General features: G+C 39.0%; 1 protein-coding gene across 2 annotated transcripts in view; it reads left to right on the forward strand.

The window, feature by feature from the left end:
• The window catches only part of LOC107726302 (5'-AMP-activated protein kinase catalytic subunit alpha-1-like), a 29,399-nt gene that overhangs the window by 16,063 nt on the left and 5,225 nt on the right, over window positions 1-8,111 (forward strand). The gene's annotated exons all lie outside the window — the stretch shown is intronic.

Genomic DNA, 8,111 nt, shown 5'->3' on the forward strand with positions numbered 1-8,111 from the left:
TATATATATATTAGGGCTGTCAATCGATAAAGTTTTTTAATCTGATTAATCACATCCTTTTTCTGTGATTAATCGCGATTAATCGCACACTTCATGAAATTAAGCATAGACCATTTATCTTGTTTCAAATGGTTATTTTGTCATCATTTGCTATATTCAGCAAAGTAAACCAAAAGATTGAAGGGTGATTCTCAAAAATCTGTATTTTCTGCAAGCTTTTTTCAAGATAAATGTAGATGTCTTTCCAAAAAACGACTCCAAAAGGACACCAAAGAACCAAATGATATAAGGAGCCCATATGTGCATATGAATGAAAAAAAATGCGGGGGGAAAAAAAAAAAAATTTATTTATTGTATAGTATGTGTACAGTGCAACAGCAAATAGCTTTTTTACATTTTAGAGAAGAGGTCTGTCGTGCTATGAAGCAGTTGGACTATGAGTGGAAGGTAAGCACATCTTTACACTTAAATATATTGTTTAGCATTTTAAGAGATTTATTTTACAATTTATGTTATCCTAAACCTATATGACTTGCGGAACACTTCTTCTGCTTTTTTACATTTTAGAGAAGTCGAGTTGCGATACCAAACAGGACCACATGGTGATGCCAAAAAAATCCTAAACCAACCGCCTGCTGACTGCATATATACGGATCTATTCACAATAGCGAACACATGACTCAGCAGCATAAACATGACAAATCAAAATATTATCGCGAATGTGTGTGGAAACAACATGAATGTACGGAAATGTCTGTGCCTGTGCATAAATACAATGTGCGATCAGTGCGTCAAGAGCACTCATACACGCATTAATATAATGGACTCACGCGTGCTTACTGTACGACTCCTGTACGCCACCGCAATTGTCTTTACCTTGATTGCAGTCTTCATCCATCAAAACTTTACTAACGAGACTGGTTATCAAGTCGAGAAAACGAAGTTTGCGTCTCATCTGGCCATACAGCGGTGGGATGTTGACAATCCGTTCAGCCTGTAGCCTACTTTACACACAGCGCGTGTGACGTGTGAGCTAAGGCTGTTCGATTCCGAAATTTTTGTAATCGAGTCCGATTCCGATTCCCGGTTCTGGAATCAATGGGATTCGATTCCAAGAATCAATTCCTCACTGTTGTTTCCGATTCTTTTTCGTTTCTTGTTTTTTTTAGATTGGAGGAACCTAATTTCGCCATGACTAAGGTCGTAGAAAGTAGCCTTCTCATAATATGAAGCTTTATTTGTAAAAATTACGATGCATTTCTGTAGCTCTGATTGATTGTAAATTGTAATTTTGTTTGCATTGCGCATGAAATTAGTCATAGCTAACAGCTCAGCAGTAGACATACATTTATTGCATGAACGGAACAAGACATTGAAGTTTACTTAAACTGTATGCTTTGCACAAAATTAACAAACTGTACACCGAAACAAAATAACCAGAACATTAACAACAACACATTGATAGAATAAGAGCTCGTGGTTTATCTGTCAATCAGATGCGTTCTCAGCCACTGATCTGTGCTCTCGGCATTTTCTTTCAGAATTATCATTGGCTGATAGAAAGGTTAAAAAATAACATTTTATTTAAGATGTAAATAAGAACAAGACCCTCGATCACGTCATGATCTATTCTGTCGTGCAGCGCTCAAAATTGTGGACAAAAGCCAGTTCCATCATAAAATAACCTCGTTTTTTTCATCGTTTTTTGAACTGGTTCATTAAAAGGGTCATATGATGTTGCTAAAAAGAACATTATTTTGTGTGTTTGGTGTAATGAAATGTGTTTATGCGGTTTAAAGTTAAAAAAACACATTATTTTCCGTGGAAACGAATCAGACTTCTAAACACTATTAGTGAGCTAGAGGCAAATTAATGGGTGCTTCTCAAAACGGAAGGCTGCAAACTCAGACGAGCTCAGTACCAACTTTTCATTCAGTTTATTTTCGTGAATTGACGTTCAGCGATGTTTGATGGCGTAGCAGCTGAGATATGCAGCCTTTGTAGGATGCAGCCTGCCGTTTGAGAGTCACCCATAGATAAGCTTTGTTGAACTGAAAACAGCTCTGAATGAGGAGTCGATTCCCCTTGATGGGATTCTTTTTGGAATCGATTCCCAGCCCTAGTGTGAGGGCTTGCGCTCTTCAGAGACAATCACAGAATATGACAGAGCTCGTATTTAAAAGCGAAACACACTGGAATGAATAATTCCCTGAAAACGCAACGCGAGTCTCTGTTCTCTCTGCAATCTCTGATGTAATCAGCCTGGTTTCATTTATATTAGCGCTGTTTTGGACGGATTGTTTGAATGCATTCGCTTACTGGACCATTGGACTGAAAACTTTCCCGGAGTTTAGCAGCTTAAAATGATCTTATATGTATATATATATATATATATGTGAAGAATCTTTCAACATTGTGTGTTTGTCCACACAATGAAATTATTAGAATGTTAGAGTGACATGAGGGTGAGTAAATGGTGACAGAATTTTCATTTTTGGGTGAACTGTCCCTTTAAGGCGAGTCATATGTTGTTACCATGTTTTGGAACAGACTATGGGAATAAATTACATCCAGACAAGGAACCATTTAGTCAATATAGGGACTGGAAAATAGAAATTGCAGTAACAAAGGATGGAGGAGTGGTAAAAACAGATCAATAGAGTAAACTGTGTTTCCTTGTATGCATTTCTTCTGCTGATCCTCCTGAGGTACATGATCTTAGGGTAAATTCCATCTCTGCCTTGTGGGAAAGATATTTTGGGACTTTTGGTAGATATATATATTAAAGACTTGACCACTCACTCTCTCTTTCTCTCTCTCTCACACACACACATGCACACACACATACACATACAGGCCAAATAAAATGTTAACAGAAATCTTACAAGTCAGTATTATAACACCTTGGAGCTAAACAGAACCTCTAATGTATTAAGGACAGAATTTGTGTTTAATGGTACACTTCCATTCAAAAGTTTTGGGTCAGTAAGATTTTTTATAATGTGTTTTTGAAAGAAGTCTCTTATGCTCACAAAGCTGCATTTGTTTGATCAAAAAAACAGTAAAATGGTAAAATATTATTACGATTAAAAATCAATGTTTTCTATTTTAATAGTTCTTGCCATTGCAAAGCTGCACTTTAGCAGCCCATTCTGTTTTCACGATCTTTCAGTAATCATTCTAATATGCTGATTTGGTTCTTAAGAAACATTTAGACTGGAATTCTGGGCTGTCTGTTGACATGTATGGACGAAACACAAAATTACAGATGATCATTTAGTTTTTGTTTTTTGTGTAAGTTATAGTATGAAAACATTCCATCAAGATCAGACTGTTGTCTGCCAAAGTAGCATATCTGTCGCCATAGTAGACATACTTTCTCAGATGTAAACACATGCAGGGATGCGATATTCGCTGTTTTGAATTCAAAATGGGTCATTTGTGTGATTCGTGTAGATCCGGTAAATAGTACCAACTCAATTCTGTACCAGCTCGAAGTCAACTGCTCTGAAAAAAATTTTTTTGGCGAGTTTACGGAGTCCTATACGCTCGCAGATCTTCCTATTATAATGAGGGAAAAAATGCATACACACAGTGTAAATAAGTGATTGATTGTGTATATAGTGATCGCGTGAGTAAGCTTGGTCAGTTCAGTTACGCTATATGGAGAGCACCCTTTGCTTGGTTTCTTTATTATATTTGCGCAGCACGCGCTGTCTGACGAGGCTCTCCGTGTGTGAGTACCGCGATATGTATCGTGGGTGGTGCATCGCGTTTTTTCAGTTCAGTTTGAATATTGTTACACCCCTACTGGTCATACACGCAAACATATCCACTCCATTCCCATCCCCTGACAGTAATCTATGCTGCGCAATACAACACATACATGCATATTTTGTAGTTGTCCTTTGTTTTCTTTTGGTTTTGTTTTGTGACAAATATATATATATATATAGTTGCGATAAAAGGCGTGAAGAGGAATTATGAAATGTTGTGATGTTATTGGAATATGCTTAGTTCTGTATATATTCATTTACAGTGCCTATAAAAAGTATTCATACCCCTTCATTTTTTCACGTTTTATGTTGTAGCCTTATGTTAAACTGCTTTAAATAACTTTTTTTCCCACATCAATCTACACTCCATACACCATAATGGGCAAAGCAAAAAACAGGTTTGTGACAAATTTGCTAATTTATTAAAATTCAAACGCTGAAATAAGTACATGGCATAAGTATTCATACCCTTAACTCAGTACTTAGTTGAAGCACCTTTACAGTCTCAAGTCTTTTTGGTATGATGCGACAAGCTTTGCACATCTGAATTTGGCAATTATCTGCCATTCTTGTCCTCACCTCTTCACCTCTCAAGCTCTGTCAGGTTGGATGGAGCAGACGCACATTTTCAGGTTTCTCCAGAAATATTCGATTGGGTTCAAGCTCAGGCTGTGGCTGGGCCACTCAAGGACATTCACAGAGTTGTCTATAAGCCACTCTTGCTGTGTGCTTAGGGTCATTGTCCTGTTGGAAGGAGAACCTTCTGCCCAGTCTGAGGTTCTGAATGCTCTGGACTAGGTTTTCATTAAGGCTATCTCTATATTTTGGTGCATTGAGCTTTTCTTCTACTCTGACGAGTCCCTCAGTCCCTTACAGTCTCAAGTCTTTTTGGTATGATGCGACAAGCTTTGCACATCTGAATTTGGCAATTATCTGCCATTCTTGTCCTCACCTCTTCACCTCTCAAGCTCTGTCAGGTTGGATGGAGCAGACGCACATTTTCAGGTTTCTCCAGAAATATTCGATTGGGTTCAAGCTCAGGCTGTGGCTGGGCCACTCAAGGACATTCTCAAAAATTAAATGTACAAAACCAATGCCATTCTTTATACGTATTTAAAATTGTTTCAAGTTTTTATACAAGTAATAAAAGTATGAAAAAATAAACAAGTTTCACCCAAAAGTTTTTGTCATATTTCTGCTGCCACTGGATACACTGTTCATTCAAAAGCCTCTGGTGTGTAAAATTAGTAAATACCATTATGTCCTCCTGATTTTTACACTAATAAAAATTATAGGTGCATTAAATGGTTTACAAAGAAACTTCATTCTAATGCTCATTATATTAGCATTAGCCGTGCTTATGCTAACGATTAACTACGTATACGCTAACGGCGATGTTTATTTCAATCTGACATTCAAATTAACATGGAATAATATTCATAACAGAAGCTCTAAATATTAAAAATTTAATTGAAACTTACCTGCTTGAACTCTTTCATTTGATCGGGGTGTCGGTCTTTAAAGTGTTTTGTTAGTAATTTTTTTTAGACCAACTTGGTACCGAAGTACCGGGTCTTTTGACAACACCTAGTGCAGGTGATGAGCAGTACCTGGTTTCCTTCAAACATGATGCTTGGAATTGCAGTTCATCAGACCAGAGAATCTTGTTTCTCACAATCTGAGAGTTCTTTAGGTGCTTTGTTGCAAATTCCAAGTGGTTTTTCATGTGTCTTCACTGAGGAGAGGATTGAGTTTGGCCACATCGCCATAAAGACCGGATCGGTGGAGTGTTGCAGTGATGTGTGTCCTTCTGTAGATTTCTCCCATCTGCATATATGATCATGGAGCTCAACTAGAGTGACCATCAGGTTCTTGGTCACCAGTCTAACCAAGGCCCTTCTCCATCGATTGCTCAGTTTGGCCAGGAGGCCAGCTCTAGGAACAGTCCTAGTGGTTCCAAACTTATTCCATTATAGATAATAGAGGCTACATGCTTCTGTGAACCTTCAATGCAGCAGAATTTTTTTCTGAGCTCTTCCCCAGATGTGTGGCTTGACACAATCCTGTCTCTGAGCTCTACAGGCAGTTCATTTGAACTTAGGGCTTGGTTTTTGCTCTGATACGCATTTTCAGCTGTTAGACCTTTTATTGAGAGGTGTGTGCCTTTCCAAATCATACCCATTCAAATTAATTTGCCACAGGTTAACACCACTCGAAGTGTAGTAACAAGCAATATGAATGCTCCTGAGCGAAATTTCAACTGTCCCAGAATACTTATGCAATGGAATCATTTCAGTTTTCTATTTCTAATAAATTTGCAAAGTTGTTACAAACCTGTTTTTTGTTTTTTTTGCTTTGTCATTATGGTGTATGGAGTGTAGATTGATGTGGGAAAAAAAGTTATTTACAGTAGTTTAAACATAAGGTTGCAACATAACAAAACGTGAAGAAAAAAAATTAAGAGGTATGAATACTTTTTATAGACACTGTTCCTGGATGACGTCATCATATACAGTGCAACTTGGGAAGACCATCTTCTGCACCTTGAAAAGACCCTGTGCAAGATCCAAGAGGCTGGCCTGACCTTAAATGTGGCTAAATGTGAGTGGACAAAATCTGAGACCAACTACCTTGGATACCTCCTAGGAAATGGGGAGCTGAGACATCAAGTAGACAAAGTAGAAGCTGTTCGACGCAGTCCAAGACGGAGAATGAAGAAAGAAGTCAGGTCTTTCATGGGGCTGGTGGGATGGTATCAATGTTTTATCCCCAACTTTTCTACCACTGCTGTCCCATTGACCAACCTACTCTGCAAAAGTGTCAAGGACCCCATTACCTGGACTGAGGAGTGTGAAGCAGCCTTTACACCCTAAAGGAAAAGATGTGTTCGGGCCCAGTTCCTCAAGAGTCCACACTTAAACAAGGAGTTTGTCAATCAGGTAGATGCTTCTGCTGTGGGAATTGGAGCAGTCCTGGCCCAGAGAGATCCGGGTGAAGAGAGGACCATTGCGTACCTGAGCAGGAAGTTGCTGCCAAGAGAGACCCGATATTCCACAGTGGAGAAGGAAGGTCTGGCAATCAAGTTGGCATTGGAGAGCCTGAGGTACTACCTGCTGGGGAGTTTATCCTTGAAACAGATCACAGATCCCTGACATGGATCCGCACAATGAAGGATCAAAACACTCGTGTGACCAGATGGTACCTCTCCCTGCAACCCTACCAATTCAAAATTTGACATCGACCTGGGCCCCAGAACAAGATAGCCGACTACCTGTCTCGGTACCCGATCAGTTCACGGCCTGGAGAGGGAGGAGGTGATGTAACAAAGTGACCTGTCCCTTTTGGTTAGTGCAGCACTTACAGACACACACACACACACACACATACACACCACATCTTACCTCATTCCACCTCCATAATTCCCTGCTGAGGCGATGTGGGTTTACATGCATGCCATTAGCATACTGGTCTCTCATATATGCAAACATATCCACTCCATTTCCATCCCCTGACAGTAATCCACGCTGCATATAACACATACATGCTTATTTTGTAGTTGTCCTTCGTTTTCTTTTGGTTTTGTTTTGTGTCGTAAATACTTACCTGTGTTCAGTGTTTGCCAGTGTCTGTGTAGTTGGTCTTTTGCATTGCTTTTCCTCCATTGGCCGGCCAAACCTGAGCGCCACCCAGTGGCCTGGCTATATAGTACCAGAGTTGTGGTGCACTGATGCGAAGAAACCGGAAGCTGACGAGTCCAAGGGAAATTATGACATGTTGTGATGTTATTGTAATACGTTTATTTCTGTTATTTCTCTATATGTTCATTTATTTTATAGTGTAAAGATATGTATATGTGGAGTAGGGCTGTGTGATATGGACAAATAAAACCTATCGCGATTTCTTTGATCAATTTTGCGATTTCAATTTTAATCACGATTTTGACACACACAGACATGCTTTACAGTCATTAATGCATTCAGTGTGAATTTGAAACATATTTCCAAAAGAAAACCAATTAGAGCTTTATTAAAAAGCTGTAACATGTCTCTAGAACAGACATAAGGCAAAATAATCACTAAGTAAAGGTGTAACAAAATGTCTCTAGAATTAGACATATGGCAGAAAAAAAAAAATTCCTGTCCAGGGATTTTTTTTTGCCATGCATTGGTCATAGAGCTCTTTGTGGCGTTGCCTCAGATGTTGAACTAGATTTGTTGTGCCAAGTTCACACGTACTCCGTCTGCAGTGCGTATACAGTATGTGTATGTGGTGCAGAAGCATGTGTGAGAGTGAGAGTGCGTGTGTGTGTGTGTGTGAGTGTGAGTGAGAGTGAGA

The sequence above is a fragment of the Sinocyclocheilus rhinocerous genome, unplaced genomic scaffold, assembly GCF_001515625.1.
Source record: "Sinocyclocheilus rhinocerous isolate Xijiao unplaced genomic scaffold, SAMN03320098_v1.1 scaffold486, whole genome shotgun sequence".
Classification (NCBI taxonomy): Eukaryota; Metazoa; Chordata; class Actinopteri; order Cypriniformes; family Cyprinidae; genus Sinocyclocheilus; species Sinocyclocheilus rhinocerous.